The 27,911-nt window shown below is 40.4% G+C and overlaps 1 long non-coding RNA gene across 4 annotated transcripts in view; it reads left to right on the top strand.

Moving 5' to 3' along the window:
- Positions 1 to 27,911, top strand: part of LOC118171654 — a 173,333-nt gene that overhangs the window by 114,673 nt on the left and 30,749 nt on the right. For 3 of the 4 annotated variants that reach the window (XR_004753305.1, XR_004753301.1, XR_004753300.1), the window contains exons 4-5: positions 22,422 to 22,509; positions 25,444 to 25,717. This is a non-coding gene — a long non-coding RNA (uncharacterized LOC118171654). Of the gene's footprint in view, positions 1 to 22,421; positions 22,510 to 25,443; positions 27,867 to 27,911 lie in introns of those variants that run through there. The other variant, XR_004753299.1, reaches the window with a different exon arrangement.

Here is a 27,911-nt window from a genome sequence, read left to right on the forward strand (position 1 = left end):
TATCTAAATGGACAAAAGGCGGAGGGTTTCTGGAACCCCACCTGCCTTCTGCCTGCTCACCTGCTGGAGTTACAGCTGCAGGGGAGCCCCAGCCCCGGCTCAGTGGTCCCAGGTTCTGCCATGGCCATTGCACTGCCTGAGTGCAGGAGGAGTCCAGAGCTTCCGGACTGTGGCTTTACGTCAGCCGGCCAGCCACTTAGTTTTCACTACTGAAGAAATGCTTTGCTCTGGGGGGTGATTGAAATAATAGTTGCAAATACTACTGCTAATGTAGTTTTCCAAAATACATTTTGCAACCCGGATTTTTTTAGAATTAGTATTTAATTAACTGGCAACTGATGTGGCTAAGTAACACAGAAGTCTGAACTGTGGTATTCCTATCAAATGTGTATTTCTCTTTGAGATGCAATAACCTGTTCAGAATTCCTACTTGTCCATATTTTCCAAGTCATTTCACAAAACCCTTTGGAAGATAGAGATGGATGTGCTGACAGCTTAGGAGTTGATTCTTTGCTGCCACTAATTTTAGCACAGTCGAGCTCTACGATAGTACATCCCATAAAATACTTGCCTTATCAGGACAAGCTTGATATACAAAGAGTAATAATCATTTTGTTCCCTCCTTATAATGGTCTCCAGATACATGAGAAAAAAACAAACCTAGTGAAGTTAAATGACATAATCTAGCATTTTTGGACATCTATCCTAAAGACACAGGTCCTTCCTCAGAGGTTCTGTTGCCATTTTCTTATGGCTGTTTTCTGTTCTGAGGAGACCTTGCACCCTTTTTGTCCTCAAACACCAGGGCTAAGTCACTGAGTATTAAAGAGCAACAAATCAGTGACAGAACTCGGTATCAGAAGAGATTTCATGAACTGAAGGACTGCAGAGTTTGGCTGAGCATTGGGAAGATCACTACAGAGGGTTAAATTAGCTGCATACAAAAAATATGTGAACATACAGTGTTTTGCTTTATGCTCTGTTCACACCAAAGGTTGATTTCAGAGGTTTTGGCCACACATTGTCCTTGAGGTTTTTCCACCTCAGCTCTTAGGAATTAATATTTTGATTCAGGGGCCAGAAGTTTCTTGGCGTTGTTGATCCTGACATTGGGGTCAGGATTTACCCTGTCCTCTGGCAGCTGTTACTAGCAAGAAGTAAGAAGGCACATCTCCTCTCTCCGACCACACGTGGAAGCTGGACCACAGTAGGATTGTAGTGTCTCCACGCCCATACAGCTGGTCATCTTATGCTTAATATACAGGAATGTATTCTTGTACAGCAAGATTTAGGTTTGACTCTCATTTATCTAGCTATGTTATTGATTTCTGTGATGTTTCCCCTCATATCACCTGCATGTTGCAAGGAGAATCAGGCTCTGATAGACGTGAAGAAAGTCCTAACAAGTAGGGTTGGATGAACTTCAGAACAGACAGCAGAAGCGAGACTTCTGAACAACGTATTCTGAAAATGACTTCACCCTTCTCGCACCTCAGTGGGAGGTCCTTAAAGAGTGCACTCAGCTGTAGAATAAGCCAATGCAGGCTTGAGAGGGTTGGCAGAGATCCGCGTGAACAGATTTGCCAGAAAGGAAGAAAGTTGTTCCATAGCTTCTGACTTACGGAAGATACAGAAAATACTATAAAAGGTTCAAGTGCGTATGCCCATGCTCTCTCTTAATACAACAAACCCTATGAACCTTCTACCCCGCTGTGTTGAGAATTGCTAGCAGCTAAGGCTCAGTTTTCATCTGCTGATTTCTTTTGGGCCTCTGATAGCATAACACGTGCCAGACACACTGTGGCTGGTAAATTCCTACATGCCCTGTAGGTGTATCCCATACTGGGTGTACTGCGATTTGGGTTCTGCCCTAAATGGACCCCTTTTTGATATGGATGCAAAGGTATTTATAGGTAAATAAAAACAGTCTTGTCTGAAAACAGGATTGTTCCTTGTGAGTGAAACCCATAAAACAGGAGTAAAATAAGTCGTTTCCAAAGAACCATCACAGAATGCATTAGCCAGCAAAGGGAGCACTGTCAGAAATAGTGACAGAAAATAAATAGCTTATGAGAAAGGGAGATGTTTTTTCCCTCAAGTGATAAGGGATGTGTTTTCAGCTCTGTGGGAAATACAAGATTCATTAAACGTCAGACATGAGCTGAAGCTATAATAGAATCTGTGTTTGTTTCTGGATTTGGATTTCAAACAAAATTCCAGAGAATTTTTGTCTCCAGGTTTCCATCATCTTGTTGTCAACATGACACCTAAATAGAGAGACAAATGCATTTAAGTTATGCAACTTCACAAGATAATATGCATCATCCAAGTTGTGATATTTATTTCTATATGCTTCTAAGTCACAGCAAATGCAATGCAATGCAGTTTGGATAACCCTCTTGCAGTGGGCCTGTGAATTCATCCAGACAGTTACCATGGCTCAGCAAATTTGCCCTAGCTTGAATTCCTTGCATCATCTGAGCATGCTTAAGCTTTTGTTTTGGGTGGGAGGCAAATGCTTGCTGCACAAATCTCAGATGTCTGAAGTTTCACAGACTGCCTAATTGTATTTCTGGGCCTCTCCCTGCAAAAGGTAGGGTGCAATATTGTTTTATGGACATTTTTGTTTATAAATATATAGCTGTAGAAAGAATGTTGATGCCTTCTGGTTAAAAGGGCCTTGTTCTGCAAACCATTCTCTGTTAAGGCTTTTTTCCAGATAGCTCACTGATGTTGCTTGCAGGCTGTATTGTACATACACAACTAATTTTACTCCAAATCAACCTACTGAATAGAAGCTGTGCTTGAGCTGACACCTACTTCTCTCAAAAGCATTCATAATTTCATTTTTTGTCTGTAAAAGAACCCTGTTGGTTGATCCAAAAAAATACCTGCTTGTCCAAAATCCAGTTATTTCCACAGTACAATGGATGTAATCCCAGCTTTGTCATATTTTTCTTTGACCAGACATTTCATTAGTTCAGAGGGTTTTGCGCTAGCTTGCTTCAGGTTAATGTGAGGTACCTTCAAATCACTGGAGATTTCATTCTGGAAAATACTTTGCAAAGCTGTGTATCCTAAATGGCTGCCCTCCAAAGTCTGGAATTCAAATCTCATTTACCGTAAATGACTGGAAACCAGAGGATGTAGAAGTTTTTTGTTGTTGTTGTTTTTTTCCAAACACTTTTTAGTGAGAATATAGGGGAAAGAGGGTTGATTTTTCAATTCCCATATAATGCACATGGGCTAAGAAATTAAAGGAAATAGCTCTCAGATAGTAATTAGCATAGTACATGTTATACTTGGAAATGATACTGCTTCTGTGTCAGTTGACGCTCTCAGTTCAGGTGGGGTTGCTGAAGGGCCCAGTTCTGGTCTTGTTCTACCTCAAGTTACAGACAGCTAATGGAAAGAGAGGTTGAGTTGGATGGACGGTGATTGCTTTGTAAAATCTCACGTACATAACCCTAATGCAATTAGTATGGATTGAGGGGTCTCAACACTGGGAGCCTAAAATTAAGCTGATAAATCTGTTTGTTATCAGTGGTACTCACCACTCCATGCTGCCACCTGGGAATCAGGGAAGTGCCTAAAAAACAAATCTGGGGCCTAAGTCTGGTCTCCTACATTTAAACCATATATTGCCTTCCATAAAACCTCATGTTTTTGGACTACTGCTCTTCATATTCCTGTAAGTAATCAGATTCATTTATCTCCAAGTGTTTTAAGTACAGAGTTAAAAGATATGATAGCTTCCATCCTGATTTTGATGACTGACAGTTACACTTATGAACACCGGAGAGGAGAATATTTTGCATGTACTTGAGTTATTCTTTATTGATCTGGGGGAGTTACTTATTCATTTGTTTGTTCCTGTACCAGTCATATGAACAGGAGGAGGTAGCCAGCCCCTTTACAGAAGGAACTCCCTCCAGTTTCCTCTACAGGAAAAATAAATAAATAATAACATTCTGAGGTGAAAGAAGACAAACAAAATACAGTGGGGTATAAATAATGTCCATAAATATTAATGAAGGGCTTAAAGTAGGTCTTGCCAGAGACTGTGGACGAATCAGGATCTTGATGGGCCACATAGCTTACTAGATGTGGCAAAGAGAATTAAGAAACTTGAATCCTATGCTTGGATTTGCCACTGGCTGGCTGGTGTGACCCTGGGCCAGACATTTAATTCCTTTGTGTTTTTGTTTTCCTCTTACACATAGCCTGTCTTGTCTGTTTAGTTTGTAAGCATGCCTAGACAAGGATTGTCCCATGCGGTGTTCATATAATGCCAAGCTAGCAGGGTTCCAGTCTTGGCTGGAGCTTTGAGGTGCTACCTGGGTATACCATGATGATCATGTTAGTAGAGTTATTCCAGTTTATGTTGCACTGTTTGCTTTGTCGGCTCTAAGCAGCGCAGATGAAATCAGAGTGGGTCCCCATGTATTTCTGCAGTGGATATTGAGCTATAGAAATAAAAATAGTTATAACAAAGGATGTGCTGGAGCCTTCTGTGCAATGCTGGCACCATTTGGGTTGTTGTAACAACTCTTCCTTTCATTGGGCTGAATCGGTTTGGGGATGGAGATCGTAATGCTTTGAATTGAAGCCACAGTCTCTGCAAGACACCGAGTGAACTGTAGCAGGTTACATCACTTGGGTTAAACACCTCTTTTCACAACCACTATGCTTGTTGGCATGCTCAGCAGCGATGTCACAGGCTGTGTGTGCTTGGAGAGTGAATTACCCAGTCTGTTATGCGAGCCTCCCTCTGAGCTGGAGAGAAGTCCTACTCCCTTCAGATGGGAATGTAACGGGGGGACTTAGGTAGCTGATTGAGCAGCCTGACGAGATTTTTTGAGATGAAAAGCACTTCAGAGAATTTTCTGAATACAAATAAAGTCAGGAGAATATTCCTAAAAAAGACTGTAATTCTGATGTGCTTAATGGCACTCTAAATAACTTTTTCAGTATGCCTCTGAACCTGTCAAGCATTGCCATGTAGATGATTGCTTTCAGAGGCCATGTGAAATCAGCCCCACTGGGAGTCACTTGTGCATGGCTCCCTGCTGCTATCCAGGCTGATATCAGAGCATGAGATGATCTTTTGGGCTGCGCTAAGCAGGCATTGCTCTGTGTCCTGAGTGGTGGACAGGCAGATGTATTCACCCACACTATATTATAACGCACATCTTTGAGGGATTTCAGAGAGGGGATGGGAATAAACCTCAACAAATACAAGGAAAAAACACCACCTAACCTTAGGTCGGGAAAAACTAGCACTGCACAGTAATAAAAGATTGTAGGGAGTAACTTTAAAGATTGAAACATGCTTTTCAGCAAAGGTGAGTGGTAAGCTATGCTGGCTGTAAAAGAAGAAATTTCACAATACTCCTGCAATAGGAAAAGAACTGGAGGGAATGGTTTACAGGTAAGAAAAAGCACCTGATTTCAGAAGATTTATCTCCCCCAAAGAATAAGATATTCTAAACTCTTTTTCTTGAAGAGTCAAGTGAACTCTTGTTTGTAGGCAAGGTTCTCTTCTTCTCTGGCATGTCTGCTGCTTTCTTAGGTTAATCAGCACTGCTGCATTCACAAGAGCCTGTTAGGAGCTGCGTGAGCGCGTAGTGTTATTATGTTATTATTTCTCCATGCTGGTGAACACGCAGGCCTGCTAGGCAAGGGAGGGGTGTTGGTGTTTTTGTGGACACTGGCACAGCTGGGACTTGACCCCTTGCTTCTTACATCCAAGCTTAGCACATGACGCGCAGCACTGCTGTGGAGTCTATCACAGATGTCTGCTTGTGGAGAAAAGTGGTCTCTGTGACTTTCCAAACTGGCTTTTTGCAATAGTAAGAACCTTGGTAAAGTGTCAGAAGTACAGCACTCTACATGCACAATCTGAGCATATGCTAATCACATGGAGATGAGCAAAACCTGCTTTGTATGGCCTGTTCTGTGAATATGTCCTTTGCATGCAATAGCTCCAGCTTTTCCCACTGATGCAAAAAGCCTGACTGTCCATAGCGCAGTTTTGGTGATTTAAATGGGCCACTTCTGTGAAAAGCCTGGGGAAGTAGCACGTACCACACTAGTGTTGGTAGCAAATGCCTCTGAAAGATGCAATGGTAGGAAATCATCTTGATGTTCTCCCTGGCTGGTGCAGCCTTGCACTGGCTCCCACTTAGGGAGAAAGTCCTGAAAGACACAGAGGAATACACAAGCCCCACTTGTCTCATGGTATTCAGAAAAAAAGAAAAAAAAAAAAAAAAAGGCAAAATAAATTAAATAATAATAATAATAAAAGCTGAAAGCTGTCTCCCTCATCCTAGTGCACTGGGCTTAAATGTATGGTTGACAAGACAGCAAAATATCATCCTTGTCTTTCTCACTTGAGCCCTGGGAAGGCTTTGATGATGGCAAACACTGAAGCAGGTCCTGGGTATGGGGAGAGGTTGAGGACAGGAACGTGTTGCAAATTAGAAGTGATGTAGTGAGAGCTGACTTCCCAGTGCATGTTCCTGCCAGCTGCAAGTAGCGCTGTGGCCCCTTAATGATTATCCATGAGCTCAGAAAAGTGTACTGTCCTGTCTGTTAGGAACACATCCACACTTGCTCTATTGAATAATTTGGCTTTAATTACTCTTTTCCATATTGTCATAATTTTATTTTAGTCTGTTTTTTTTTTTTTTTTTTTTTTAATCTCTAGTTTTTCGCTGTTTTACCATCAAAGATTTCACCCTGAGTCTTAATTCTCATTCTAGATGTAGATGTGTCATTCTACAAAATTAAATGAGGATTCATGATTGTTGCATCTCCTTGATCAGCTCAGATCCTACATAGTAGATGAAATACCGTGATCAGTTTGGCATGTTTCAGAAAACAGTTACCATGTGCTCTTGATAAGAACAATTGTAATCTGTGGAGTCATGGATTTTGTGTGAAGAACAGATTCTGCTGGGCACCTCTTGGGAATATGTAAAATCTGGAAGTCTTAAAAAATGCTAATTCTTCCATACTGTTCAAATGGCAGCTTTTGCGAAGTTGGAGATTACTTCTGTCACTGAAACATGTATTTGTACTTGAAGTTTTTCCACAGAGTTATAGAGAATTAAAGCTCTGTTGGATTGTGTTGACGTAGATGGAATGGATTTAAGTAAAGACTTTGCCTTTTTTCCATAAAGGTTTGAAATACCTTGATGCACTCTATGAAATCCACTATCTAGTCACAAGACTTTCCCATTAAATCACTAGAACGAGGAACTGAGAACCAGAGTCTGTGATTATCTGCTTACTTATGGCATTCTTTGTTCTGACTCCTCTTGGAGATGTGTACAAAATAGCTCTTTGGGATGGGATCATCTCTGTGTTCTGTGTTTGCATAGCACCTAAATTAATTGTTTCTTGAGTGGGCTTCTGAGGAGCTCCCACCACACAAATAAAGGAGTGCAGGAAAGAAAAAGGTTGCTTTGATGGATTTAGAGTGTGCTTCAGTGCAAACAAACATTTCCAAATTTACCGGGACAAACTGCCTAGGGCTCGACCCTGCTAGGTGCTGAGCACATTTAGGACCTGCACAGGTTGCTCAATACTGAACACAGTTTTTTGTTCTCGTAATGAAACTGTTGTGCTTTAGACATTGGCAGCTTGGAGTTCTCTGAAATGGCAAACGTTTTGGAAGAGACGTTGCTGTCGGCTTTCGCAACAGTCGGCTCTTTGGAAACATTCCCCCTGAATAATGTTAAAAGCAATTCCAGTTTCTGTAATTTAACTCATCCGTATCATCAGCACCAATAAACGAAACCTCTACAGATTCCAAGCTCACCAAGACCTTGCCAAGAGCTGGCATTATACTCTGAGCCAAGTAACTTACTATAAACAATGAGTATGGAGCTCAACAAGTGTGTACGTTCTTGCAGTGTATGTGCCTGGCTGGCACCAGAGGTGAAGAGCTTTAAATCCTGCTGTTAACCTCAGTTATATTGATCGTAGTAGCTACCAAAATTGCATTGCCAGACAGAACCATACAACTCCTAAGAGGTTACATAGGTGTGATTTATTAAAAAAAAAAAAAAAGAGAGAGAGAGAGAATACAGGAATTTCATATTTTAGTTTAAGGGGTGTGGAAGCATTAGGAAGCTAATGATTATTGTACTGGGACTTCTCTAGGCGTACCGTGCTTTGCAGTACTACTGTGCACCCTTAGAAGAATCACATTCCTTTTAGTTGCATATCAGAAAACGTGAGTGAAGAGAACTATGATTCTCCAAGAGCCTCAGGCTTTGCTGCATCTCCACAGGAGTCATTTGTGTACCGAATGGTGGTGGGAGTAAAAGGCCATTATATTATACTCAGTATAGCTGAGTGTAACCCAAATGACTTCAGCAGCACTGTGCATTGCCTGGCTCCAACAGTCAAGGGCACAGTCACAAGAAGAGCTGTGCTTCATTGCAGAAACAGATATTAGAGCAGGCACAATATCCAGCTCGGACTTCTTCCTCTTCCAGTATCTCTCAGGTTTACTTCCACTGCATTTGTGCTAGAAGAGACTGTTGCAAGGTGTGACACAAACCAAGCTGCTTCTGTCCTTTTAGTCTCACAAGCAAATTGTACAATTTAATAGGTAAGTAGCCTTGATATAGCTTGTTAGTAGTGCTGTCTGGGGGTAATAGTTCTCATTAGCATTTTCACTTTCAAATAAAACTTTAAGACACAGATTTTCAGAAACCTTTTGCATCTTCCTTTTTTTTTTTTTTTTTTTTTTTTTTTTTTTTTTTTTAAATGAAACTGGGTTTCTTTGCTCCTCATTTTAATACATCTTCCAGCAGAGAGTGATGAAATTTCCAGTCCTGCGTGAGACCTTGTCTTTGCAGTTTTCCAAGGGCCAGAAGCCTGCTGACACGGAGGATGACAAATGTGTGGAAATACACGCTATCTCCGATCTGTTTGCTTTGGACAGTGGAAGGTGATCTTCTATTACCTATTTATTTAACCCCCTCGTCCTTCCTTTTTGGAGACACAAAGTATTTTCTGTCTTTTCCCTACCATGATGCTTTCAGGACATCTATTTCTTTGGATCTTTCCTCCCTCTAATTTCCAGAGCAATAAGCTAGCATGGTTCCTGTCTTGGCTTGGGCTTTTTCAACTCTATCTTGCACTTTCACAAAAATTCTATGTTCCTATGGCAGGCTTCCTCTGCCTTTTTTCAATTCCCTTGCTTTTCCAAACTGTGTATCACCTTCATTACAGAAGTGATATGAGGTGCCTTTAGCTTCCCTTCTCTTGATGGGGGATGAACCTGAACCACTATATAAAAAGACTGCATCTTACTCATTTGCTCCCAATGCTTTTTCATTCTCCCAGTTGAAACCTGTTGGCTTTTGCACCAGTGTCTAATTTAAAAGTAATAGATGTGCCACTTGCTTGCAGGCTGGTGGCACATCTGCACATTCTGTAGCAGAGTTGTGGCCTTGTGAGGGATTTATCTGCGCCCACTCCAAAGACATGAGCAAACTCTTCTCAAGTGACAGTGTTCCCTGTCTGGCCTCGTCCTGGCTTGTGTTTGTGCTTGCTGTCCTGGCGTGAGCTCGCAGGGCCGTCCACCCTCCCCTCTGCCCTTCAAGGTGCTAAGGGACTCTCACACATCTGCAGTGGCACAGCGCTGGCCACTCACAGCCATGGTCCCAGCTGGAGGACTAACATTTGTGATAGTGTATCAAGAGTAAATTTGGAGTCCTTTATTTCTGTTTGAGTGTCTGTCTTTCCCAAGATCTCCATCGCCAGCTGATCTCTTACCAGGTGCTGAAGCTCACTCTTCAGCTTTAGCTAAACATGTCTCATCTGCTTCCTTGTTCTTTTCATTTAAAAGCAGAGCTCTTTGATGTTTTATTTTTGTGCAGCATGCAATACTAGGGTGTCTGTAATCCCACTGCCTAATTAACAGCAAATTATGAAGAACATTGCAGTACTTTCTAAATCAACTATTTCCCTGTACAGGTCTGTCATCTGACTGGTTTCTGTTTGCTGACACCCACCGCTTGCAGGTAGAAGGTGAACATCCAGGGTGAGAAGCTCACGCAGACTTGTCTGAATTAAGGGCTTAAAGCGCCTGGGGGTAGTGGGAGCCATTATAGAGGTATGTGAATACCCTCAAGGTGAAAATTCATAGTCATTTTCTCAGTCAACTTCTGAAAGCTGTAGCTATTATGAAGCTTCAGAAGCTCTGTTCTCCCAGTCAGAAGACAGAGGTAGTTTTTACTCTCTGTACTGTGTGCTGTGCTTGGTAATAGTGCATGGTGTTTTAAACACCTTTCTCTCTTATTCTGTGTCCAACCCCCCTTGGCTGTGTGTAACAAAAGCTTCTCTGCATCCTACCTAGACGTCTGCAGGCTGAGAAGCCTGTTCCTTACAGGCAGAGCCCTCTGTTCCACAGCCATGGGGACTGGAAAAGAAGGGCATCACAGCCAGCGTAGTGCCCATGTTACCTGAATCCTTTCTGCCCCAGAGAGGAGTAAAGCTACTCCAGTGAGAGGCAGAGCAGAGTTGCTTGTTCAGGGCTTTTAAGATGATGTTTGCCCTTTCTGCATGCTCGCAGGATTACTATCTGCGTAATTTACTAGACAAATGTGTAAAGCTGCAGTTAAAGTCTTTGTTTTATATTACACAATGATACTGTATTCAATTTCTCCTGTAAGATGCTTTATATCTTTCCAAAGTCTCTTAGCCAGCTTTTGGCTCCGAGCAATTGCTTTTTATAACTGAGACTGACCAAAAGGACATTTTCTTCAGTAGCTTAGCCGTGAGGTTTGATAGATCAATTTATTATTGTCAGAGGATGGATTTCTTTCACTCCATTGGCAGCTTGTTTGATCCTGGATCTTGTTACTCTGCTCTGCTGCTGCTCACTGGGACAGAAAGGGGGGAGGGAAGAAGAATTCTGCCTTTTAATGGTGGAATCACTTAGTTCTATTGAAAAGCAAACAAACGTTTGGTCCCATTTGTAAATTAACTCTGTGACTTGACTGACACATTGCTGGAAGAATGAGAAAGTAAAACACATCGTTGCTTGTCTATTTCTGACAATGTAGATTTCTTGTGAAAAATTGCTTGAAGTACTGGATAGCACCCAAATGTGAAATCTTGTGCTGGCCTAAAACTGAAGTGTTCTTAAAATCGGCTTCATCTGATGTGTTACAAGTAGAATGTTCAGCCGTGGGATGAAAAAAACTAAAAATTTAGCACCATTCAGATAATTTGGTGAGAGTGCAACACTTCACCTTTATACTGAATTCATCCACTTTGATTAGGGCTTAATTATCATTTGAAATCAGTTTTACATGAGGGTAATACTGTCTTTTTTATCCAGTGATTTGCACTGGGGCAATGTCTCAGTTTTCCTCCCTTCCCTGCTCCTGCAGGCAGGTTTTATCCGAGAAGCTTTTAGAGGGGCCCATGCTGAGAGTACCTGCAGCGTGTAATTCACAGGGCTGGAGGGCTTTTCTGATGAGGTCCAGCTTTCCCTAAACATCTGCCACAGACGGGCATTTTGGTCCTGGGAGCAAAATGGTGATCCCTTGGCTTGTCCCTCCACACAATCTCACCTTGCTGGGGCCAGTGGCTGTGTCGGGCAGTGCCTTGCTCCAGACCACTCGCTGTGGTGCTGCCTTCTCCACACAGCGTTTTCCTTGCTTTTCCTCTGGCTGAACTTCAGAACAATGCCTGGGGGGACGTGGGGCTTGGGACGGTCACAAGTTTTTACTTGAATGCAAGAGGCAAGTTTATTTTTCAGGGTGTGTCTCTGCTGCCAGTGATGCCATGGCTGCTGTGGGGACTGAACAGAGCCGCACCAGGCTGCGCGGCACGGGCGGTGACAGGGCCGCACTCAAGGCCGCACAGGGCCCACTAGCATTCTGCTGCCTTAGGGCACTACGTTAGGCCTTCAGTCCTTATTTTTTTTCTGCACTGTGTGGACTTCTGTGTTGTTACGGCTACAAAGTGACCTGTGCCTAGATTCTCGGAGGTATATCGGGGTGTGCTCCTGCCCCTGGGAGATCTGCAGCACCCCCGGCCATCAGAGCTCCCCCCTGGAGCTGGGGGCCCTGAGGCCAGCGAGGTGGGCGCCTCCACGAGCAGGGCAGCACCACATAGCTTCGGTCTGGATGCTGATTACTACAACTTCCAGCGTCAAGGAGGCTGAATAAGAATTTTATGACTGGTTAGATCCAATCCAATTTATTTTGGAGCAATGCAGTGCTGCATTTTGGTAACAGCATCCCGTTTCATGTTACTGTTTTGGGAGGTTGGGCTTGTCCCGATGGCAGATGCCACTGGTTCCAAGAGCACCTGGACTCCAAAGCTAGGCTTGGTCTGCATCTCAAGCTGTTAAAAAGTAAATAATTTTTTTTTTTTTTTTAATCTTGGATCTAAACATATCCTGAAAAGACTTGAAGACTAGGATGTGAATTTTTTAGTTCCAGTTTGTTGGTATCAAATTTTATTAAAAAATAAATTCTCAGCAGAAGCTGCTATATATATATATATTTCAGATTCTTTTCAGGCTGTGTGCTTAGACTGTAGAGTGTGTCACTTTTGTAAATGGTAAGTCTACAATCCTGTAGTTTTTGGCTAAGCTACCTCCTGCTCTGTGCAACAGGATGGTGGGCTCTTTTTGGTGTGTTGATGTGCACATATGGTGCATAGACAGTTGGTGAATTCTAAAGGAATGACCTTCCGGACTGACATTCTTCTATATTTTCATGTTTTTGTCATGCTGTGGTGAGTTTGTTCATTCCTCTTTCATCTCCTCTGAGTAAAAAACTCTGCAGTCTTCCAGACAGTGTCTCTCTCTCTCAGACCATCTGTTCTCAGATTACAGATTTCTCTGCATGAGTACCAGGTAACAGACGTGACTTCGCCCAGTAACTACAGCAAAAAAGACTTTCACACACTCTCTGCAATCTGTGAACATATGATCAGTCTAGGATAACATGTAGTGCCAAACACACACCAGAGAAATTTATATGAGCTATCAGAATGAACCCTGAAATCAGGTACTTGGCAAACCCAAACCTGGCATTTCCTCTGCACGTTTCAAAAAGGAGCTTCAGTGCCTGTAAGGAGGTCTGTATTCCTGCCCTGGTGCCTTTTTCCCAGGGGAGAGGGGCATTAGATGCATCTCTGGGATTTTACTTGAAGGGATGCTGGCAGCATTGCTGCCCCGTGTCAGCCTCTGAGGTCAGTGTGGGGACAGTGTCTCAGTAATGAGTGTTCGTCAAGTGATGGGAGTCACCAGGAAGGGTATTTTTTTCTTCTTTTAGCATCTTTACTGGATTTTGCCCATTCTGTGAGTATGATACATAGAAAGAGATCGTACAAATGTTTGAATATAAATTTATAAATAACATAGTTATATTAAAGTACTTTTATCGCCTTTCATGTTGCCACATGAGCCCTTAAAGGACAATAATTAGACTGAATATTAAAGGTGATTTTTAACTGGAGAGAGCTGTCACTCACTCAAATGATCATTGAGTACTTGCCTCAAGTCTGTACTGCTCTTTTTTTTCATTAATGGTTGAAAAGCTTGGAAGCTGGCTTAAAGCTGAGGGACCATGTTTGGGTACCAAGGATAGATAAGGCGCAAAGCACCAGTTGAGCTGTCCTGTAGTCTGTTAGTCTTTATCTCTGCTGCACGGTATGTAGTGCAAGGTATTCCAATAAATGGATAGTGTGTTCATTTTTTGATAAGAGGCTCTGCGTGTTAAATATCCCGTGTCTTGTGCCATCCAGTTATTTCAATGAAAATCAGAAGAAAAAAGTCTTACACAGATTAATACCCAAGAGAAAGTATTACAGCAGTATTAAAGGAATTTACTATGAATCGTTTGCTTTTTAGATGTCTTTTACAATACCATTTACTACTAGTTGGAGTTCTGACCAGAAAAGGAATTGGTCACCTGCTCTATAGTACTACAAGAAAAATAATTGAGCAACTCAAAACTTGAGTGTAAAGATTTTTCACAAAGGTGGAAGGACCTCAGTGCATTGTGTTTGTGCGTGCACTGGTTTCTATGGATAGAATAAAAGGAAGTAATGTTCAGGGAGTCAAGATGCATTTATGTCTTCATTTATTATTAACGTGCCTCATGTGGCCTTGCCTGGTTCTTGGGAACTAAGAGCCATCCTACTTTATCATGGTTAAAATGTGATAAACAATGGTAGAACAGTATTTTGAGAAGTTTCGGTCTTGGCAACAGGCTGTTTCCTCATAACCACAGTGCAAACTGAGGACAAGAAGTTTCTCTGTGTATGCTTGGCAGGATCAAAGATAAAAAGGCAGTAGGTAAGTTGTAAAGGCTAGTGGTAAGCTGTAGGCACGTATTGCTGTGTGCAGAACTGCTTTTCTGGGAATCTGTACCCACGGCTGTGTGCTTGAAGTGGGGGGCGTGCTGGTTTGGGGATGAGCATGCATGTCTTCTGAATGTTTTCAAATGAACATACTCATTTAATAGGCGTGGTCAATTACAGTGCTCTTTTTGTCTCAAAATGTAGATATAATAAGGCGCTGCTGGTGTAAAGGCTTTATTTTATATTTCATAGTGCAGACAACTTACCATACCACACGTACGTAAGTTAACAGCAAACTCACAGCTCAGGGACTTCTGAGAGCTGGGGCAGAGCCTCTGTGCTGTGTGTGCAGGGCTGCGTACCCAGGGCGCGTCGGTGCATGTGGTGGGCGACATCATGGACCAAGCCTGGGACGTGGGACAGTTCTCACACTTGTTGGCGAATGCCAAGGAAGCGCTTCCTCCAAACCCGCTCTCCAAACCGGGGATCATTTTTGCAGGGAGTTTGGCATTATTTTTTCTAGAGCTAGGGGAAAAAATGCAAGTTATGGTACATTTCTGGTACCCAGGACAGGAGAACTTGTCTGTACTGGATGCCAGTAGAGGTAATTCACTTGTGCAGTCACAGCAGCAGACACCTCTTCTTTGCTTTTGGAGAAAACAGAAAACAAACAAAACCAACCAAACAAACAAAAACCCAGGTATTTAAGGTCTGGAGTAGTAATATCTTTGTCAGAAAAATTGCTTTGTTCTGAAAATTGGGATGATCTAGGTGTTATTACTTCTCTGTGTGGCGATTTATGCCTTCAGCGTTAGGCAGGTGTTCAAATAAATGTTGACTCAGGCTTCTGCATTTTTGCTCAAATTCCCCACATCTTAATTCTTTACTTTGTGCAACTGCTTCTGCAGCTTGAAACTAAATCTTCATTTTAATGCTCTTTTTTGTGTTTCTTTCACTGCTTCATCCACATCTTTCAGCTTTAATGTTACAATAGTATGTGGGAGGATTTGTTACACTGATTAAAAAAAAAGAGAGAATGAATTAATCTAAAAGCCAGACACCTTCATTAAGCAAAGTAGGAAGAATAATATATATAATTAGCAAGAGTTCTGCTTACCGTATGCTCTAATGTAATATATTAGCCAACTAATTATTTTAAAATATTATTAATTGCCTTGAAATTGTTAGCTACTCCTGCTAATAGCCAATTAGGGCTACTCTTACAAGGGAGTTATTTGCTGATAATAATCAAATTTTAGACAATCAGGGTACTTAGCTGCATTCGCTTTCATACTTCTTGTTTGTTCCTTTTCATAATCTGCAATTCATTCAACCCCCCCATAAAACAGAAAGACAGAGATAAACCCACATTTTATAAAAGGTATTTACGTTGGAGAAAAAAAAAATAGAGCAAAAGATCTTTCTCCTTTCTGATACTATGAGTGTACAAATACTCTCAGTAAACTTGGCAATAGAGTGGAAGCCTCTGTTTACCGCTCTGAGCCTGAGCCTGTATTCCACAACCAGGGAGCATGATGGATACCTGCACAACCTCTGACTTTTAGTTAAATGTATATATACATACATTTTTCCATTTAATGTTTGTGTTCTCAGAATAGTTCATTACACATACCACATTCCTGTTCACCAAGCTTCTGTGAGCTCTGCTCTCCTGTTTTTACTTTTACTCCTTTTACGTAAACTTTTGCATCCATTTTCTTCCATGTTATTACAAATTAACACATTAACAGATCGTGGCATGGCTGGAGTGAGATGGGGGCTGGAAAAACCTATTTTTTCTCTTTGGCATTTACATCACAGTAGGGAAGGGGAGGTGCAGCAATTCCCAGTTGTGATCAGAAGCTCTTTTAGCTATGTTGCCTGTAGATTACTGTTTCTTCCCTGTCATGGCCGCATGTTTACTGAACGTACAGAGGGGATTGTGACAAATGTTCTAGAATAACAAATACAGTTTGTTCAGTATTTTTTGCCCTTGCTGCTGTGTTTGTTGTGAGCAGCAGGAAGCAGGATATGACCTCTGACAGAAACAAGGATGTGATGGATGTAGGAAATCCAGCATTTTCCCCGCCCTGCACATCGTAGGGTGTGATCCCATCTTAGCACTTCCTAGCTATAACTAATCTGGTTGAGATGCCTAGGGAGCCTAAATGTCTTAGGGCTTACTGATGAGCTTCTAACCCTCTTTAGGCCTCCTTGAGCACTCTAGCTTTCATTTTCAATGGTAGCTACTCTCTCACAGCAAGCTCTAGCTCTCAGGGTTCCTACAGACATACCTGCAGAGTCCTAGGGAGGAAATCAGATTCATCAGAAACCCATAAGCAGCTGGCACGTCGATGGCCCAGTCTTGTCCTGAGAGAAATGGGCACAATCCATTAAATAAGCAGAGATGTTTCCACTTACAGTTAGGCTGGTTGTGATTCATTAACAGTTGTCTCATGATGTTGACCAAAATTAAAAAGAAATTTTGAATGAAAACTCTTTATACTGTTACTGAGTGATGAATTATAAACCACGCCTTACAAATCTATTGGAGTTCTTTGAAGAGGTCGCTAATGAAGTGAGGGAGGGTGAGCTAGTTGCTGTACTTGTATTTCTAAAAGGTTTTTGATGAAGTCCTGTGCTAAAGACTTTCCTTTCTTTCCCACTCTTGGATGCTATGAGACACATCTGTTGACCAGCCAACAGATGATCGTCTGGTCCAACTGACTGAGCCTGCCATGCTAAATAAAGCACAGTTTTAAAGTATGCTCTAAGAATCGGACCTCTGTAGCACTGGGGAAACCTGCACCAAAAAACGGTAACAGCTAACAGACCTGTGAGACCCCGAGCCTCTCTTACATACCTCAGAACAAATTAAGAAATGTTCTGTATTGTCCAGGAAGAAAAGCTATCACAAGTTGTGGAAGTATTTTCTTCATTGTGAATTTGTTTCTAGTAGCTCCTACACAGAAGAATAGAAATCTGGCTTCTGCATAAATGATGTTACAAAAGGCTGTAAGAAGATCGGCTCTGATTGCTCACTGATGGCCTCCCAATTTACAGCAATATGCTGCTGAAGCAGAATGAAATTTCCCTTTACAAAGCTTATATGTTAAGGCACAATGCTACAGGAGTGACAGCATGTAAACTGCACTACTAGTCCAGGAAATGTGCTACTGTGGCTCAGAGAAAGCAGTCCAGACATGACTTCTCTGCTTCTCCCATTGCAGCTGTACATTAGTAACAAATTAAAACTCATTATCACCAGCTCAGCTGCTTGGCGCTCCCTTGCTCTAGCGAGTGGTGGATGGGTGTTTTATGATTAGGGTCTGTCTCTTCTGCACCTCCTTTGAATCCTTCCCAGTTACTCCAGAGAGAAAATACAAGAAGAGGCCTCCATTTGCTCCAAAGTCCCTAAACCAAAGGTCTGGATGGCGGGGGGTTTGCTTATACTGCCAAAGCCTGGGTCCCCAGGACCTTGGGTTCTTCTACATTCATGCAGTATTTAGAAATACAATTTTAGTTGTGTCCCAGTAAAAGATTATTATTTTATGAGATCTGATGTGTGATCTCTAAACATTACCTTTCAAGTAAATCCATTAAATTTTTTTTCTTGCTTTCAATTACATGTGCAAATATACGGCTACATCCATATGTATTAAATAGTTATGTATCAACCTAGCATCTGTAGTGTACTGATTTTGGCAAATACAAGAAGTGATCCAGATTTTTGACTCAAAATGCTGATGTTCCACTTTCTTTTTCATTAATTATACTGTTTTGATTTCAAAATGTGCATTGTTGCTGCCTAGCATAGATTTTTTAGTTTCTGTACTGAGTACATTTTGAAATTTGTGGTCCAGTTCTGGTTTAGAATAAAAGACAATTTCAAGATGTTGCAATTTTCCCTAGAAATGGAATACAGGAATTTAATCAGCTGTATTTGAGCCATTATCAAGCAGATTGATTTGTACTTGTTTTTGGTTTCTCTGTACAATCCCAACTCCTCTTGAATGCAATGTTTATATATATGCGTGTGTGTGTACATGTCAACTTTTTTGGTGAAAGCAGCCTTCTTTTTATTCTGTATTTATAAGGTTTTTTAGTTCCACCAATGTTGTAGCCAATGAATGTTACCTCATTTCACCTGAAGAAAGGGGAAATGTATTTTGAATGTGTGTCATGGAGGAATTGTTTTTTAATTAAACCCTTAGCTGCAAAAATTATTCACAGAATGAGGATTTAGATTACCCAATTAAACCTTTTTCTATCTTATTTTACTGCATATACATGTTGTGTCGTCCCCCTCCCCCCTCCTTTATGGTATGTTTTAAGGAGAAGAAAAGTAAAAATGCATTTTTTAATTGGTATTTTAGAATCCAGAATGTTAATTCTCCAGTATGAAATAACATGAAAAATATATCTCATTGTATGTTATGTTCCATTACAACATTTCATCACTCCAGTTAATATACAATTCCTGTTTGTTATATTCTGCATGGTTTGAAATATCAACTCCAGAAATATTGGTTTTGGTTTAGATGTAAAGATCTATGGATAAGAAACAAGGAGAAGTTTATGCAAAGACGTGCTGTTTTACATGGTAAGTTGAAAAATGGCTAATAAAGAACATTCAATCATAAAAATCACAATCCATGGATAGAATGAATTGATTTGAATTTCTGAGTGAGATTGCTTCCATCTTGAAGATGGAAATGAAAATGACAAAAATTCATACAGTTAAATAAGAAGAAAAAAATCCCCTAAAATAATTAATTTATACAAAAGAAAGAAAAGCTGTATGACTCAAGGCACTCCAACTAGAAACTCCATCCTGAGGGAAAACACATCTGCCTTGATACAAAATACATTATTAGAGGGAGTGCTCTTCAAGAAGAGACAGAGGGGACTTCCATTAGGTTTTAAATGTCATTGACATGTTAAGAAAATTACAGACTACTGAGAAGTTTTATTAAAAAAATATTCTACCACTTGAAACATTATGATTTCTTGGCTAGCATAGGGTTGTTTAGCTTTTAAGACCAGAAGAGATGACTATAATCATCTGCTCTGACCCTATGAATAAAATGGGCCGTAGCAATTCACAAAATTATTCAAGGCAAAAGCTGGAGTGTAGCTTTTGGAAAAGTGCCCAGTCTTGAAAAGTTGAGTGTCTCAAAACACCAACAAAATATCTCGATGTTTATATTTGAAGTGTCAAGGAAAGGCTAGAACCTAATGAATTGTTGTGGTTTTGTTGTTGTTGTTTGTTTGTTTGTTTTGTTGTTTTAAAACAGTGACTTTGGTTGGCTGTAACTGATGCCTGTAAAGTGTTACCGTAAAGGAAAAGTGCAGGGAATATGCTAACTACCTTCCAGAGATTTTTTTTTTTCCCCCCTCGTATAATGTTACCTGAAGTCGTTGCCTTGGCCCTGAGTTTTACCCCTTCTCTGAGATGTGCTCATTTCCTTTTCTCAAGTCCCAGGACCCACTGGAGAATTAACCTCAGGCACTGAACCACAAGCTTGAAATAAGTTGTAGTGAAAGTTGAGACTCCTGCGCACTTCGCTATTTTGTTTAATTCAGAAGTCAAGAATGGATTTATCTAACTTAATAAACATGTTAAGGAAACCTAAATAGCACAGAGCTCTTATGAAACTCTTTAACAAAGGTTTAAAAACTTTCTCTGTGGAGATTATGACTGAGGCTGCCACTGTAATCTTAGGGGAGTTTTTGAAATGGGTAGAGGCGTAAAGCTGTAAAAACAAATAGCAAGCAACACCTTCCACCCATGCCCAAATTCTGATGTGAACAGAAACACCATGAACTGCAACATCTTTCTTCTGATGGTATTTATCCTGTCTGTTTTGTTATTTCTTACCCTATAAAGTTTAATTTGGATATTAGTCTGCTTTACGAGAGTAAATTGAGCCTATAGCTGTTATGCTAATTCACAGAACAAATGACCATGTAAAGAGTAACCATCTTAAATTTCTTTTCTGTATACTTTCAAGTAACAGGTAAGGATTTTTCTACAGTTTGATCCTTTAATGGTCTGTCTCCTGCCTTCCAAGCTTCTAAACTTCAATATGACATTGAGCGTTGTTTCTTTCCTTTCTCTAATCCCACTCTACCAGCTCGGTCTTCAGCATGTACTAGGAAAGAGGGGCATTCAGTATGCCTACAAAATACTTAGAAAGACACATTTCAAAGAAAATTCCCCATTCCACAAACTACCTGCCTTCAATGAAACCAGTGATGTATTACAGATTTTGGACCATGGAAACCAGAAAATGCTTTTGCCAGTCCTCATTCAGCTCCTGTTCACAAATATGCAGCTTAATGCAAGTTCTCAAGTGAACATGGCTTATTTTCTTTGCCTTTTGCATATAGGAGAACCTAATCTGTTCTTAAATACCTAAATAAATAGCATTTCTGACCATTTTACCTTCACCGTTTTCTCTGGTAAGAAGCACTGATTCAATGTGTATGCCCTCGCAATACCATTCAGTATTGAACCTGCCTGTTGTTCAAACGGATTGTTGGTGTCCAGCTGGAGATGACAGGTATCATGATGACACATTGTTACTCTGTGCTGAACTGAACATATGTGACATTGTTGTGGTCACAGTATTAAAACATGATGGAGTCAAATAGCTTCCTTCTATTACCTCTTCATGGTAGTTGTTAATCAGTGCAACTGGGCTGTCCTGAGATCAATTACTCTTGATTTGTGTTAAAGAGAGTGGGACCTGTTATTTTATGGAATCCATTTACTTCTAGAAAATATAATTAATGTGCTCAACATTTCCAGTTCATGAAATCCAGATTTTAATATGGTGCCCGCAGGTGCTCCTACTCTTTCAGTTGTAAAGAGCAATTTGGTCCAAAGTGAGAGTAAACACCATCTTAAAAGCAGCCAGCATCACTTTGCATGCCTGAAAAGTACGTAAAGCAAAGCTCAGTAAATGGAGAAAGACCACTGTGTGGTCAGTTTTCCACAGACCACATCTACCTTACAGTGTTTCCAGTGTTTGCCATTTCCTTGATGGACCTGACTGATGACTATGTTTGTATGGTTTGCAAAGCATAGGTGGTATCTTTATAGGTGTAATTGCTTTGTTTTCCGTGTGACAGATGTGGTATGGGTAGCTAGACTGTGGCTCTCACCAACAAAAACTGCTGCCAAAAAAGAGATGTCCTTTCTTCACTTATTTGTGATATACAAAGGTGAGCAGTGCAGTGGTGGAAGATGACTACATGGCTCCTTCAGTCTTACCTTGATATTTAAAGTTATTTGAAGGGCTGTGTGGCTTAGAGGAGAACTGATCTTTTTAGGGCATTACGGATATTAGGCAAGTTAATCCTGAAATAAACAGAAAGTGATTTCTAGATGCCAGTGTGCTGAGTTGGATCTTCATTTGCACTGAGGAAAGAGTCCCTTCAGTAAGTCAGTCTTGCCTCGATGAGAAGGCATGTCTTTGCTTTTGAGCTGTTGTCACTTAACTCATTTTGCTGAACCATTAGAGGAAAAATATTTTTTGTTAAGAATTTAGCATTTGCTATCCTTTAGGAACTGTCAGATCTCTCACCTACCTTTTTCTTAGTCACTCTAAAAGTCTTGCTTTGCCTTAAATTTCCAGGAAAGTAACAACAGGGAAATTAAAACAAAAATTGTACATGTTATGCATCTATAGACATCCCCATACAAATGTAAGTCCTTCAGCCCACCCAAAAGCAAGGAGAAGGCTTCTCGGGAAGTGAAGTGGTGGTGTTTGCTGTCTGGTATGGCCAGCTGTGGAGATGTCCTGGGCATGATCCTGTTACACCAAGTGCTCTCATTCTCATGAATAATTACAGTCAAGTCAGTGGAGAGCTTATGTGTAGGAGCAGTCATTTTCATGAGTCAGGCTTGAGGAAATAAGGGCTGCATTTTTGCTGCGGGCTTCTAGACTTGGGTTATAAGAGATGTTACTTGCTATATACATTATCCATTCAAAAGTCACTGCCTAGCCGAAGCTGAATATTTAAGTTGGTTGTGTGTGTTGTCATGTGTGTTGTCACGTTTGCAGCAGGAGAGGCTGGAAGGCAAGTCATGGGAGTGAGAGAAAAATTTCTGCACAGGCTACACCTGGACAGAGGATGCCCTACCTCCTTCCGAAGGTTTGCCCTCTTCTGTGACACTTAAGGTTGCCAAGTCTATGCCCAACGTGTGCTGTTTGCTACCTAAAATGGTATTATACATGGATTTCAAGCCTGTTACTGGCACGTGACAAATGATCCCCTTGGCCTCTAGTGCGTCATTATGAATGTTTTTATTGGTGAACAAAGCAAATAGGTTTCAAGTTAGTATCAAAGACTCATGATTTTGAGATGCCACTTTTCTTGTGGTCCTGCTGATTCAATGTATCACACTTAACCCGTGAAAGATTAATACAGGTGTGATGTGACATCTCTGAGTCTTTAACCACTACTAAAGCACAGTACTTTGTAGTCTTATCCTGCACCCATTTGTCAACCGTACCTAATTGATTAAGCTACTGTAACGTTTTTATTCTCCCCATGAAGTTCCCTCCTCAGCAATCTCTCCATCCCAAAATGTAAATTCATCATTAATTACAAAATCAATAGGAGGGATGGTCTGGACGTACACAATTGATAGCTTCCCTCTTCAGATTAGCATAACCTGCCCATTCATTACGTGGAGTGAATAATACAATTGCTGCCACGGTGAAAAAGGGGCAGGTCACTTGCTGTAAATTCCTTAACAAAGTGTGGTGTCATGTGCCTTTTTATTCGCCAAGTGTTTACTGTGTGTTTGGAGAGATCCATCTTCCTTTCTGATTTATCTCCTGTCTTATGACAATGATCATGAAGTTAGACAACTTAATGCTTAAACATTGAAAGACTGAGAGGTTTCTCCTGAAAGCTGCAGTGATTAAATTATGAGCTGCCCAGTGCTGGGACTGTGACTATGAGTAAGATGTAAAAGGATGAAAAATGTTGGTTCCTTTTAAACCAGTGATGTTTCTTGCATGAGAACAGTGATTGGAATTTAGGCCACAGTGTGCATACCCTTCTGTGTTTTAACATATTAAAACAGTGGAATCTTCCAGGTATTTATTTTCATTCCATCAGAATTAGTGTCTTCCATTTCTTTCTTCTAAGAGAAACAAGCTTTCAATCAAATTTTCCAAAGTAGTTTCTGTGGTCTTTCAGTAGCTACCCACTTAAGACTTAATAAGCCAGATCAATTATGAAAGAGAGAGAACACTTCCTGCAAGGGTCAGGAATGCAGCTGACATTAAATAAGTATTCCTCTCATAGATGGATGGAAGAATAATCCCCACATTTTTTTTGAATGTTAGTCAAGAATCAGATTCTGGTATTGTCTACCTAGTACCTTATTCCAACTCTGTTTAGAGTCTCGCTCTAAATAATTCTTCCAATTTTATATTGTGATCTTCAGATCTTAGTAGCCATTTATCATATCTTTCCTGTCTTAGCCAAATTATGTGTACAACACTTTCATTACCATGACACATGAAAAAAGGAAAGACAGATGAACAAAATCTGATTATTTCTGCATGAGGAAGGTTTTCTTTGCTAAACAGGAGCCTTTTCATGTGAAAGAAAAACTTGCCAGTTATTGGCCTATGTAACTACATTTATGAAGTTTCCTAAAAGCTCATTACTGACTTATTTGTCTGTTATACAGCGTTGTTACATATTTTCGTGTAAATATATACTTGGGAGCCTTTGTAAAATACAGGTTACAGACCCAGTCCTATAAATATTCAGTTTTAAAACTCAAATCATTTGAACTCATTGTATAACTGTTCATTCTTTTTATTAAAAAATAAAAAAAAGAGAGAAAATGCCACTGTACTAGTATATCTGTATTTGAAAGTAAAAAGCAAGCAATTGAACAAAAAACAACAAAAAATCCCACCACCTTAAAATCATTCCGATAAGCTGTTAACAGTACTTTTGGAATCCCTTCTAATGCTGTACATTGTGTGTTTCTATGATCGCTTAATGGCTTGCAAATTTTTATTGTTAAAATTCCACTTTTTTTTTTCTTTTAATTATAGGAAGAAAAAAATTAAACATATTTCAGTCCTTTAACTTGTTTGCCAAGTTTCAGCCCAGAGAAAAATTCTTATGGTTGAGTTACAAACCTCTGAAAATAGGGGGTTTATAATGGAAACACTGACACCACCTTAACTTTAGTGGCACTAGCAGTGCTGTATAATATACACTAGAAATAGAAAACAAGATTAGAGATGACATTTAGGACATGGGTCTTTAGGCTGTGGGAAAAATAACTGTGCTCTATTTTTTTCCACAGCCTGGAAATGGCATCTAGATCTAAGTGTCATCTCTAATCCTATTTCCCATTCCTACCACATATTCAATTAATCTGTTTTTTAATTATTATTGGCAGACTTTTTTTTTTTGCAGTTTTAAGTACCATAGGTTCCCTAGCTACTATATGTCAAGGTGGGGGGAAAGGGCCATGGAGACCCAGCACTTTGTAATATTTCTGTATAGAAGACTCAGTCCTGTAGCTGGCTGGACCCTGTCCCTACTACCTGAGTTAGCTGATAAATCAGGTAGAGTTGGGTCCCTCACCTGTGCAACAAGGCGGTGTAGGACCATGCATGTATGCAAGCTGCTTTTCCTAAAGGTAAAATCAAGGTTGGCAATTAAATACATGTAGCCTGGAACCTCTGGAAGCTGTAACTGGGATATTCAGACTCAAGTGCCGTGATTTCCACCACCACTTCTGGAGTAGGTCACATCTTTCCCTGTAATTTATCCTTGAGTCAGGGAGTTATAACTGAGTCCTGAATACTATAAAGTAAGAATGTCATTGAACACTAAGAAATCATTTAGTAATAAGTGTCTCTGGGCTGGGTTGCTTTCACCCCAGTGCCCTACTGTTGATGTTGTCATTGTACCACTGTCTTTGTATGGATATGCTCTACTTGGTTTACTGCTGTTCTGAAGAAAAATTGATGCCTAAATTGAGATTAGTGTGGCTAGATATGCACTTACTGTACTCCTCCATTAGCTAAGAATTTCTCCTTCCAGACTTCATGATACGGCTCTAGCAGAGCCAGCTGCCTTCTGCTGGGAAGCAGGTGATGTCCATCATGCTTAACACCATTGCTTTGGAGAAACACAGGGATCCTTGGTGCCCACAGCGTAACTGTTAGGCCACAGAAGATAGATCCGATGTACATCTTGTGGTGACAAGAGACACAAGAAGAATTGATGTAGAGCACCCAACTTTGCCAAGACAGAGAAAACTGGTGGAAAGCAGCTATTCACATACAAAGGAGGGACTCGGTATTTTCTCAGAAAAGTAACTTAGCTCTTGAGGTAAGTTTTTGTTTTCTCAGTGTTGAACTACTTTCTTCCTCTGTCATCTTCCAACTCATAACTACTTCAGTTTCCTCTTCATTGCTCTGAATGATGTGGACATTTAATACCAGCTGTGGTGCTACAGCACTGCCTTGCTGTGATATTGCAAGCTTCCTTCTTTCAGTGTGGGATTAAAAGGGGCAATAAGCAAAGAAGTTACCATTGCAGTGTAAGTGCAACTGTAATTAATACCCACCAGGATAATATGAGTAGGAAATTAACATCCTTAGGAAGATCAGACAGAATATATCTATCCTGTCTATATTGCTAGAGCGGACAAGGAAGAAAGTTGTACTATGTTTGAACTACATTTTTAGCACTCATTAATTCTTCTCATTGCTGCATCAATGGTAGACAAAGCTACTGGAAGCTACCACCTGTTCTCCAAGAAATGTACCCTGCAAAGCTAGCCATGGGGGCACATTATTTGCTGAAGCAACTGCCTGTTGAAGATGCTTTGTTCCAGCACTGTGAAAGTTGATATAAATGTATGGATATAAGTAAACTGGACTGTTCCATAGATGTAAATAGGTGTATAATAATGTATATATGGTTTGTCTGCAGTGTCTTCTTGGCCGGTAACCTGCAGCTAGCAGATTTAGTCAGCTGCTAAATGTTCATGGAAATATGATTTGAATTGCTCTCCACACTGCTGGTGAGTGGCCAGGAAAGGAAAACAATTCACATCTAATATAATCAATGGATTCAGCTCCTTTAAAAAAGATAAAGAAAATCATGTTGATCTATATACATTTTTTTGATTTTAATTTTCAGAAAAAGAGGTGAATAATAATAATAATCTCTTACATAAATCATACATCTTAAAGAATAGGATGGGTTCTACAGAAAATCTGACATATGAATGGTTTGATAAGGCTTGATGATAATTTTTCAACAAGATTTTGACTTCATTAATGGTACAACACTTTATTCAAACTTGTGTTCTTTATAGACACAGGAAAATGTCATATACCTTAATTTTTAGGAAATATAAATATTCTTTTAAAAAAAAAATCTATCTAGTGGCTACCTCTCTCACCGAACAGTACTTTTTGTACAAGCCAAATGCATGATATAGTCATCTGAAAAAAGTAGCATGATGTTCTGGAATGGCATTAGTTAGTTACTGACGCTGCTGCAGTGGGCTGGTAACCACAGCACTTGTCCATAGGCAACAACTGGGGGACAGAATGTTCTTCCAAAAACATGTTCTTGGTCATACGGGGTTGTGAACGTGGGACATGAAGAAAGGTTGGAACAAAACTGTACATTGGGAAGGCAAAACCTTCCTCTTCAGGATTTGTGTTAATGGCTGCACACAGATTGCTAAATTATTCCAAGAGACACGCTGAACCTACCTGACACTTCAGAACACTGTGTTACACCAGCCACTATGTTTCCAGTCACTTTCCTTACCTGCAGGAGTGAAATGGGAGTTCTTGAGAAAAGGTTCTCTGGGCACAGAAACTGCAAGGAGCTCTGTTAAAATGGCGCAAGGACATGAGAGAGCAATGCATGGTAATTTCACCTGATCCAGCCACAATATGATCCAACATAAGTCTGGTTTAAATGATTGCACGAGTTTATGCACCAAAAGCCATTTGTCTAAAACACACAGCATTGCGACTTCTGTTATCCTGGCACAACACGGTGTACAGGTAATTCTCTCACACCTAACCTGAGATGATTACTTTGTCATGCTATTGCGTGGATGGGAGAAATGTATTTACAAAGTAAAGATCACAGCTGGTGGGCTTGTGTCTGCAGCTTCCAAGATCCCATAAATCATCCAAGTCCTTCATTCTTCCAAGTCCTTCCTTCAGGACCAGAAAACCTTGTATAATCTCTTTAGCGCAGGTAAATGACCTCAGAAATAGTCGGGTGGTATGGAATATTAAGTCAGTTCTAGGTCTTTTTTCTTGTTTGCTCTTGAAATCTTTTGTGTGATGATTCTGAGTATATACGGTATTACTGGTCCTCTACGCTGTCAGAGACAGCGGTAAGTTAACTGTGTGCTGATAATGAGCAAGGGAAAAGACATGGCAAAGTTTGAATAGTCTGGTTTTCAAGCAAACTTAAATCTGAAATTTGTTGGTGGCAGATCAAGCAAAGCAAACCAGCCTTCTGGCAAATTT

This window comes from Oxyura jamaicensis, chromosome 9, assembly GCF_011077185.1.
Source record: "Oxyura jamaicensis isolate SHBP4307 breed ruddy duck chromosome 9, BPBGC_Ojam_1.0, whole genome shotgun sequence".
Classification (NCBI taxonomy): Eukaryota; Metazoa; Chordata; class Aves; order Anseriformes; family Anatidae; genus Oxyura; species Oxyura jamaicensis.